This window comes from Haliotis cracherodii, unplaced genomic scaffold (assembly GCF_022045235.1).
Source record: "Haliotis cracherodii isolate W230 unplaced genomic scaffold, xgHalCrac1.p SCAF_12, whole genome shotgun sequence".
In the NCBI taxonomy this organism is placed as follows: domain Eukaryota; kingdom Metazoa; phylum Mollusca; class Gastropoda; order Lepetellida; family Haliotidae; genus Haliotis; species Haliotis cracherodii.
In genome coordinates this window covers 18,454,721-18,466,144 of record NW_027266267.1, presented here as the reverse complement: position 1 = coordinate 18,466,144, position 11,424 = coordinate 18,454,721, and positions in this window count along the sequence as shown.

The window sequence follows — 11,424 nt, the reverse complement described above, 5'->3', positions numbered from 1 at the left end:
GTCACATCGGGGAATCAATTTCCACACCGGCGGGGAAAATTAAGATCAGAAAACGTGTTTTATTTCACATCGGAATAAAAATTCAGGGCGAGCGGGAGATCGGAAACACACAAAAATATTCGGACAGCAAAGAAGCGCAGGACGGCGTGAGACAAACAGGTTATCTTGGTTGTAACTGTTGCATCCGATGTATCGAGTGTAAAAGATTTTAGGGAAATAAATATCACAATTCCCCACTGCTATGTTTGCATCCTTTAGTTTGAATACACAACATGTTATCCCAAATGTAACATTTGCTACATGTCAATACATGTATGTGATCACGTATATGTGATACCAGTTCACATGGACAATAAAACATCGAGGGTCCATGAATATAGGTACAAAGGATGATATTGTGTTACCCTTGTCTGTTATACGGACAACAAGTATGCCATAGTCAAGAATGTTAACATAACACCTCACTGAATATAAAGCCATATCCACTGGGTAGTGCCTAGTTAGCCTTTTCCTTTAGTGCTACTTAGACACTTGTAAAGAACCTTCACTGATCTGACCAACGATGGCTGTTGTGTTCGACTGAGAACTGATATCACACTGAAAATTGTTGTTGTGATGTCTAACAAATCTGACAACTGTCACGCTCTTGGTCTTCAAAGTGACTGATAATGTTTTCAAAAATATAACTCCTAGTGAGCTCAACTGCAAAGATCGAACATAACCCATATAAGGCATCGGTACCTGTACACTATTACCCACCCTCCGTCGCAGGGGTGACTCAGCATAACACAACTGCCACAGGCTAATTTGCATATCACGTGACCGGACTTTTCTCTTGTTTGTAAACAAACGCGCTTTTTCAGAATTCAGTATAGAACGGACTAATGTAAGTATTTGGGGGCGCTTTACATATTGTTTTGCATAACTATATAGATATGCTACTACAACTGCGACAGTGAGTTGCATGACAATATATATTTATGCATCAAAGTGACCGTGTCGCTAGCTCTCCGTTGCGCTTCGATGACAGCACGTGGAGCCGTGCAACCAATGTAAACATAGGATAACTACGCAAAAACAAGTAGATTTTTACGTATTTGCATACTTTCTCAATGAAAGTTAACCATTCTTTGACATTTGTTTATGAAAATGTGTAGACTCGTCAAACATGAAACGGATGAAAAGCATATGCAATATCTTGAATGGACTGTGAAAGATGTGACGAATCGTCACATGGAGCTGGCCTGTGGCAGAGGTACTATGCTAGCTGGCTGCCGGCCGCATGGAACTCTGGGTAGGAGAGTGACCGTTACCTACAGTCGCCCGGATATCAGTGTATTAGTTCCAGTGGTTCTCTCGGGGCGCGGGTGGCCCAGTCGTCTAAGGCGCTGCGATTCGCTGTGCAGAGTTGCGTCCCTTGGGCACGCCGGAAACCAATGTTTGTGGGTTCGAATCCCGGTTCGCCCCGATTATGTTTCTAGGTTTGTCAGCACCATACCCGTGCTTGTGGGTTTCACCGAATTGGTAAACGTCTCAGACCTGCATCACTTCGGGCTTTCCTCCCACATGAAGCTGACACGCCGCGATATAACTGGAATAATGTTAAAAGCGGCGTTAAACCCAACTCACTCACTCCAGTGGTTCTCACAAGAGATTATCGTGTTTTCTGGTTGAATCGTTCACTCTAACTGTTCCTCTGACTATATTGCGACGTCACATCAACTCATATTTACAAATAACGTCATCCATTGTTCAGGAAGCGTTAAAGGAGTTTATGTATTTATTACCTTTTTTCCAACGACTAACGGAGCTGACATTTAAGGTCTCAATATCCACGTTTCTCTGAAACAAGACGAGTAATATATAGAACAACATGGGACTTTGATTTTCTGTCAGTCGTGAATTAACGCCCTGCTCGTAACTTACAAAAGGTATTCACGTCTGCAATACGTATACGTATTCAGGAGGGGCAGATACTGCGTAATTCATGTAATGTTGTCATGTAATATCTACGTATGTACTCAGAACATACGATTAACGCGTAACAAAAAGTAAAGAAGACAACTCTTGTCATGTTGTAAAATATGTTATTTTTCAACTTCGTAGAGCGTAACATTTTCTGAGGTGTACTAACGGTACCTATATACTCTGTGTACGCCTCCTGCGTTCACGTTGTACATGCATATCTTAGTAAAGACATTGAGGAAACGCATATCTACTGCGGTTTATTGAATCTAAGGGGAGGAGACGAATGGACCAGTCACCGCAATACGCAGATTGGTCATGGGTTCGCCCCTTTTATGTTTCTAGGTTTGTCGGCACCCGTGCTCGTTGGTTCGGCCAAAGTTGTAAACGTCTGAGACCTGCATCACTTCCGGCTTTCCTCCTCCATAAAGCTCACATGCCGTGATATAACCGGAACTCTGTTCACCCACTCACTCACTTACTCAATCTCAACAGGGACATCTACACATCTTGTCATACAAATCCTGCGTTAACCTAGTGTTGGACAAAATCATCGGATCCTGTTGACTCAGGTCTTAGTTATATCATCCGTCGTTTCGCCATCGACATAAAACAACTCAAAACTATTTTTAAACCCAATAAGCAAAGGAGCACTGTACAAACGAACTGGGTCGGATACATCACGCAGACATTTCGGCAGTGTGGGCAATGATATCCACTTCACGATATATCCTGTATCCTTCCGGGATAACAGTGCTAACGAGTCATTGAAGAGTCTCATGTATCACGGCAGCTTTTAGGTGCATGCCCATGAATGCGTGATGCATGTGATATCCGTTAACACTATGTTAACAATTCCTGTTCCCATATGTCCCGTAGCCATATTTGGATCTCTTGTTCAATCGGGGTAGATTGTTATGTGTAGTGTGGGTAGATTGGGTAGAGTAGTGTGGGAAGAGTGATGTTTGCAGTGCGGGTAGAGTGGTGTGTGTTGTGTAGGTAGGGTGGTGTGTGCAATGGGGGTAGATTGTTGTGTGTAGTGGGGGTAGATTGGTGTGTGCAGTGTGGGTAGAGTGGTGTGTGCAGTGTGGGTATATTGGTGTGGGTAGAGTGGGTAGAGTGGTGTGTGCAGTGTGGGTATATTGGTGTGGGTAGAGTGGGTAGAGTGGTGTGTGCAGTGTGGGTAGATTGGTGTCTGCAATGTGGGTAGAGTGCTGTGTGCAGTGTGGGTAGATTGGTGTGTGAAGTGTGGGTAGATTGGTGTGTGCATTGTGGGTAGATTGGTGTGTGCAGTGTGGGTAGAGTGGTGTGTGCAATGGGGGTAGATTGGTGTGGGTAGAGTGGGTAGATTGGTGTGTCCAGTGTTGGTAGAGTGGTGTGGATAGAGTGGGTAGATTGGTGTGTGCAGTGTGAGTAGATTGGTGTGTGCAGTGTGAGTAGATTGGTGTGTGCAGTGTGGGTAGATTGGTGTGTGCAGTGTGGGTAGAGTGGTGTGTGCTGTGTGGGTAGATTGGTGTGTGAAGTGTGGGTAGAGTGGTGTGTGCAATGGGGGTAGATTGGTGTGGGTAGAGTGGGTAGATTGGTGTGTGCAGTGTTGGTAGAGTGGTGTGGATAGAGTGGGTAGATTGTTGTGTTCAGTGTGAGTAGATTGGTGTGTGCAGTGTAGGTAGATTGGTGTGTGCAGTGTGAGTAGATTGGTGTGTGCAGTGTGAGTAGATTGGTGTGTGCAGTGTGGGTAGATTGGAGTGTGCAGTGTTAGTAGATTGGTGTGTGCAGTGTGGGTAGATTGGTGTGTAGTGTGAGTAGATTGCTGTGTGCAGTGTGGGTAGATTGGTGTGTGCAGTGTGAGTAGATTGGTGAGTGCAGTGTGTGTAGATTGGTGTGTGCAGTGTGGGTAGATTGGAGTGTGCAGTTTGAGTAGATTGGTGTGTGCAGTGTGGGTAGATTGGTGTGTGCAGTGTGGGTAGATTTGAGTGTGAAGTGTGAGTAGATTGGTGTGTGCAGTGTGAGTAGATTGGTGTGTGCAGTGTGGGTAGATTGGTGTGTGCAGTGTGGGTAGATTGGTGTGTGCAGTGTGGGTAGATTGTTGTGTTGTGTGGTTAGAGTGGTGTGTGCAATGTGGGTAGTGTGGTGTGTGCAATGTGGGTAGTGTGGTGTGTGCAATGTGGGTAGAGTGTTGTGTGTAGTGTGGTTAGACTGGTGTGTGCAATGTAGGTAGATTGTTGTGTGTAGTGTGGTTAGAGTGGTGTGTGCAATGTGGGTAGATTGTTGTGTGTAGTGTGGGTAGAGTGGTGTGTGCAATGTGGGTAGTGTGGTGTGTGCAATGTGGGTAGAGTGTTGTGTGTAGTGTGGTTAGAGTGATGTGTGCAATGTGGGTAGTGTGGTGTGTGCAATGTGGGTAGACTGTTGTGTGTAGTGTGGGTAGAGTGGTGTGTGCAATGTGGGTACAGTGTTGTGTGTAGTGTGGTTAGAGTGGTGTGTGCAATGTAGGTAGACTGTTGTGTGTAGTGTGGGTAGAGTGGTGTGTGCAGTGTGGGTAGACTGTTGTGTGTAGTGTGGGTAGAGTGGTGTGTGCAATGTGGGTACTGTGGTGTGTGCAGTGTGGGTACAGTGTTGTGTGTAGTGTGGTTAGAGTGGTGTGTGCAATGTAGGTAGACTGTTGTGTGTAGTGTGGGTAGAGTGGTGTGTGCAATGTGGGTAGTGTGGTGTGTGCAGTGTGGGTAGAGTGGTGTGTGTAGTGTGGTAAGAGTGGTGTGTGCAATGTAGGTAGAGTGTTGTGTGTAGTGTGGTTAGAGTGGTGTGTGCAATGTAGGTAGACTGTTGTGTGTAGTGTGGGTAGAGTGGTGTGTGCAATGTGGGTAGTGTGGTGTGTGCAGTGTGGGTAGTGTGGTGTGTGCAATGTGGGTAGAGTGTTGTGTGTAGTGTGGTTGGAGTGGTGTGTGCAATGTAGGTAGATTGTTGTGTGTAGTGTGGCCAGAGTGATGTGTGCAATGTGGGTAGTGTGGTGTGTGCAGTGTGGGTACAGTGGTGTGTGCAGTGTGGGTAGTGTGGTGTGTGCAGTGTGGGTAGTGTGGTGTGTGCAGTGTGGGTAGATTGGTGTGTGCAGTGTGGGTAGAGTAGTGTGCAGTATGAGTGGAGTGATGTGTGCAACTCTATCCAGTGTGGGTAGAGCGATGTGTGCAATGTGGGTAGAGTTGTGTGTGCAGTGTGGGTAGAGTGATGTGTTCAACTCTACCCAGTGTGGGTAGAGTGGTGTGGGTAGAGTGAAAAGTGCAATGTGGGTAGACTGGTGTGTGCAGTCTAGGTAGAGTTATGTGTGCATCTCTACCCAGTGTGTTTACATCTGTAGATTAGTATTAAATCTACCTATATACCACTTTCTAATGTCTCAGGTCGCGGTATTTAAAGGAAACAAGGTGCTCAAAGTGAAGCCTTTTTCCCTCTACATTCTCAACATAGTCTCTATCAGAAGTGTTTGGCTTGTGTTGGGTCCGACTTGGTCCGGGATGTCAAAACCAACTTTAAATACACAGATGTATCATCAAATGTGTTTACATCTATAGATTAGTATTATATCTACCTTTATACTACTTTATAATGTCACAGATAGCAGTATTTAAAGAGAGTAAGGAGCTCAAAGTGAAGCACTTTTCCCTCTACATTCTGAACATAGACTCTATCAGAAATGTTTGGCTCAATTCTCGTATTGTTACCACATCATTATAATACACTTGTTTTAAAATAAACTTGTTATAATGTGCCTTCTCTGTATGTTGAATGTACTTATGTGTTTTGCACTTATTGTGCATATATTTTGTAGTTTGTGATAGTGTAATATTGCCACTGTTTCTTCATGGAATTATACGCAATACATATCTCATGTTCAACATCTTTGTTGTATGATAGTTTGTTACAGTTGTGTACGGGGGCACGGTTGGCCAAAGTCGCCTTATGCGCTGCAATTCGCTATGCAGAGTGGTGTCCCTTGGGGACGCCAGGAACCTATGACAGTGTGTTCGAATCCCGGTTCGCCCCGATTATTTTGTCAGCACTATACCCGTGCTCATGGGTTTCACCAAAGTGGTGATCGTCTAATACCTGCATCACTTCGGGCTTTTCTTCCACATCAAGCTGACACGCCGTGATATAACTGGAATTATACTTTCAAAGCGGCATTAAACCCAACTCACTCACTCACTACTCTTGTGTACGGTTCCGTTTGGTTAACTGGGTTTGTGTTGTGATTACTTCCGGCTTAAATTTGAAGTATGTTTAAAAGAATGTTACTATGTTCAAGCCAAACATCGTGAATATATCATGCAATTTCTTTCAGGAGAATAATTGCAAAATAAGGGCCAACATATTGATTTCCAGTGTATCCAGAAGCAAAGAACTTATACAGGTGTATAATCTCTGCAGGAAGTTAAAACAACTGTCAATACAATAAACCATTCAAAACCATAAACCACCGTATGAAACAGTATGAATGATATTTTACATACAGTGAACTACTTGAAACTGTGCTCAAATCTGCACAGCAAGCACCATACATGTGATTGTGTAGACAACTTATTACAAATAGCTGATATCAAACGTTGTTTTACATGTGTTGATTATTGAACAAAGGCACGCTTCATAGAAGCCTGGTATTTAATCGCGTTGAACAATAATTTGCAATAGCAGCGTGAAGGGAGAACGACTGAGTGTGCGTTACATGCTTGACCTTAATTCCTCCCCGGAACCATTCTCGCTGGCTGCCTGAATAACATACGATACATTGCAAAGGTAGTGCGCAAAAGAGCTATTCGGGTAAGGGAGATACTCACTCACTCTCAGTGATACAGCTTGAATAAGATACGATGTACAGCATTGCAAGGTCACGCGTGATAAAGCTCTATACTACGCATACAGCTAAAGGAGATAATTGCTCAATGCGCAATAGGTAGATTTGTTAGTAAATTTATTGAACCTAATAAAGTCGATATATTTAATTTAATATCATAGATATAAATATAAATTTTTGGAGTCCGATAGTGGCATGCTGTCGTTGTACAAAGGCATTGAAAACTGTTCAATCACCCGCTGTCAATATACAAAACAGAATAATACATCAAGATGACAGCTTTCATGTAAAGATTAAGTATTTCTAAGCAAATTAAAGATACATATATCTAGATATTGTACATATCTTTAAGTTGCTTAGAAATACTTAATCGTTAAATGGAAACTGCCATCTTGATGTATTATAATGTATTGTATATTGACAGATTGTGATTAATTGTTACCAGATGGCTCCAGATGGGGTAGCAGACGACACACTTTCCAACAATGGGGAACAGGGTAAAAATATGAGTAGGCTGGTTATCATCGAGCAGACGACTCACCAGTCTAAGATGTATTGAAAAAACACACAATTAATTCTCAACCTTATCAAATGTTAATTCAACAATTTATCATATACTTAGCAGTGGGATATTCTGTAGATAATCTCTCACAATTCTTCTGGTTCTGTACATCTCAATGTTTATTTGTACAAAGCTGTTTTATGTATGTACAGAAGTGAGACATTAATAAATTATTGTCTGTCCATCTACAATGTATACTTACAATTAAACCGATTACACACAGCTTCACTTTTAGCTCCTTATTTTCTTTAAATACTGCGATCTGAGACAATTTAAAGTGGTATTTAGGTAGACATAATACTTGTCTATAGATGTAAACACATTTGACGATACATCCGTGAGATTTAAGTTGATTTTGATAAACCTGGACCAAGTCGGACCCAACACAAGCCAAACACTTCTGATAGAGACAATGTTGAGAATGTAGAGAGGAAAGGGCTTCACCTTGAGCACATTGTTTTCTTTAAATACGATGTACTGTGACATTATAAAGTGGTATATAGGTAGATATAATACTAAGCTACAGATGTAAACGCATTTGATGTTACATCTGTGTGTTTAAAGTTGATTTTGACAGCCCGGGCCAAGTCGGACCCAACACAAACAAAACACTTCTGATAGAGACAATGTTTAGAATGTAGAGGGAAAAGGGTTTCACTTTGAGCACCTTGTTTTCTTTAAATACGATGTACTGTGACATTATAAAGTGGTATATAGGTAGATATAATACTAAGCTATAGATGTAAACACATTTGATGATACATTTGTGTGTTTAAAGTTGATTTTGACAGCCCGGGCCAAGTCGGACCCAACACAAGCCAAACACTTCTGATAGAGACTATGTTGAGATTGTAGAATGACAATGGCTTCACTTTGAGCACTGTGTTTTCTTTAACTAGCGCAATATTAGACAATAAAGTGGTATATAATTAGATATAATACTAGTCTTTAGATAAAGATTGTTAGGAGCTTTAGAAGTGCTAGGACAGTTCTTCACACGTGTCGTGTCAGCCCTATGACATTCGCGAATATCCACTTCCAGAAAACATCCTGTGTTGGTTTAACATGAATTAGTAAAGGTTAATTAGGGATGCCCAACACGTTAATTTATGAAAGAAGAGTAGTAAAAAAACTGTCGTTTCTTGCCCTGGACATCACACCCCTAAACGCTAAGGTCGGTGAGAAACCTTCTCATCAAAGAAAACACACAGTCAAGACACTGACTTTTCTACGGTATGTAGTCATAATCATCAGTTTATTACATTGTTGAAGATACCTTAAATGAGCAAAACTATACGTTTGTGGACATTTGCGATCTACCTAGATATGCACGTTTCGTTTTATTATTCTGCAATCAATTTTTAGTATTACCCGCTGGCCCGGCCCGGCCCGGCCAGAGTTCTCTTGGCCAGACTTTTAGGCAATCCCCTACATTTATTATCACAGCTCACGGAGATTAGCTTGATTAAGTACACCAGGACCTGAAGAGTTGTCACCCTTGTCATCCTCACATGGACTGCTACAACCAATATGGAGTGCAACAACGAGTAGAAAGTGGGTGAGGTAGTGGCGTGTGCTTGATGTGGGAGAAAGCCGCATGACGCAGGTGTTAGCCGCTTACCACTTGGGTGAAACCTGCGGGCCCTAATAGTGCTGACAAACTTAGAAACACAATCAGGGTGTAATCAGAGCAAATGACTACGCCCAGCAGATAGGTTACCAATATCTACTGATTTCCAAAATCTTACTTTTAGCAAATACATGCTAATGTCAAGACAACCATTGTATGACAAGAATGAAAATATCATCATCTTTCTCTTACTGTTGGTTATTCATAAAATGTTTGCAAATGTCACTTCACATTAGTTGATAATAATCCACCAATATTCTACTGGTGCCATGTAATAATAATAATAAAAAAAATAAATAATGAAATAAATAAATAAATAAATAATAAAAAAATAAATAAAAATAATAATATGTGCATTTATAATGCGCCAGATTCCATTCACCAAGTTAATGCTCATAGCACTACACTATTACTACCCTGGTCAATGGATCTGTGAGCACTCGATTTTCATTCTCAGCCACCTGGGGAGTATACAACCGAAGCTGCCTGTGAGGCGCTAGAAGGTTAACAGCCACATTACCATCTCATCCTACCGGGTACCCACTCACTGCTTGGTGAACAGAGGCACATTTCGAAGAAAGTCACTTGCCTGTGGTGACAACACATGTGGTGCATGTGCTTCAGTGTTGGGCAGGGCCAAAGCCCTAGAAACTCTCAGGAGTCAAGCTCAATGCGGTCACCCATCCAACTACTCTCCGAGACCGACGTTGATTAGTGCTCTGTGCACAGGACCACGTGAATGGCGTTGTATGTCCATCAAATTAATTAATTGTCATCTCATTCGCCATACTGATTGTTGTGCTGGGTACACCTGAATATACTCTGAACAGTCGCATTAGTTTGGAGATGCATTAATCTATAGATTTAGAGCAGTTGTACACGAGGACGTTGAAGGCCTGTTTTGTGTGCCTTAATTGGGTCATGTGCATTAATTGAACTTGTAGTAGTATAGATGATGGAGTACGAGGCGACTAACGGGATCTGGTGGTCAGGCTCGGTGACTTGGTTGATGCATGTCATCGATCCCAGTTGTGGAGATCGACGCTCATTATGTCAATCACTGGGTTGTCTGGTCCAGACTCGATTATTTACAGGCCGCCATCATATAGCTGGAACATTGTTGAGTGTGGCGTTAAAGAACAAACAAACAAACATAACATATATTTATATTATGATGCAGCAAGATGCTAGCCTTTACAAAACTTTTGCGTACTACATACTATCATTTGCAAATCTTTATTCTTCAAGAAACCTTTAAACAAAATTGAAATGGAAGTATTCTCTATTATGATTAGTCATATACTTATTATTACTTCGGACATTTCAAAGAAACATCAACATAATTAATGATGACCTCTTCTTTCTTCTGGATCATATGGTAAGATGCAAAACATATTAATATGCCTTAACTGTAGTAGATATAGCTAGTCGATACAAAGAGGCTGAACCTTTAAATTCAAAAGATTCAACTGAAGAAGCTAATATATTATGCACCTGAAAGTGGTCTGAGTTATTTCAAGTAGATCCTGGACGAAAGTTTATGGCATCAGGTACTAAAACATTAATGAGGCATGATGTTAAAAATAGTTTCGGTGCAAAACAGGCCCATCGTAGCCAAACTATTGCTGAACGATTTAACCGAACATTAGCGGAACGCTTGTTTGGATATCAATATGCCCAAGAGACGGTGAATAATTACTGACAAAAAGATGAACGGCATTTGTGACATGATTTTGTTGTATCAGCACTTAATAATGAAGTAACAAAATTATTTGGTAGGAAACCAGCTGATGCTACCAAGAAGAAATCTGTGTTTTCTGATTGGGCAGCGCCATGGAGAGAAAAGAAAAGAAGTAAATAGTGAGTGTAAGATATTTATACCAGCCTGGTGATCTCAAAGGAGGTCACCGCCGTACCACTGATCCAGTTTGGTTCCTAAAGATAAAAGTTTGAATAAAATAGGAATGATGGAATGATTGATCCAAAAGTATATTTTAAAATATTTGATAAACAGGTATTACCAATATTTTTATAGGTGTCAGAAGTATGGGGTTACCAGCGGTAAGATCAATTAGAACGAGTTTATCTTTTGGCATGTAAAAGTGTGTTTTTTAAAGGTGGGAAAACAAACGCCAAATGCCATTGTCTATGTTGAATGTTGTCGCTACCAGTTCTATGTCAATGCACAGGTCCGCATTATAAAGTTTTGGTTACAATTAACCCGAATGTATGAAGGGCGTATCCCAAAAAAAGTATATAACATGTTGATGTATTTCGACAACATTGGTCATAATGCTTAAGTAGCATCTGTTCGTAACATTTATTTTCTCATGCATTTGGGATTTGTATGGTTAAACGAGACTGTTGGGGACAATATAGCTCTCATTGGGTTATTTAAAACGTGTCTTGTAGATGAATTTCGTC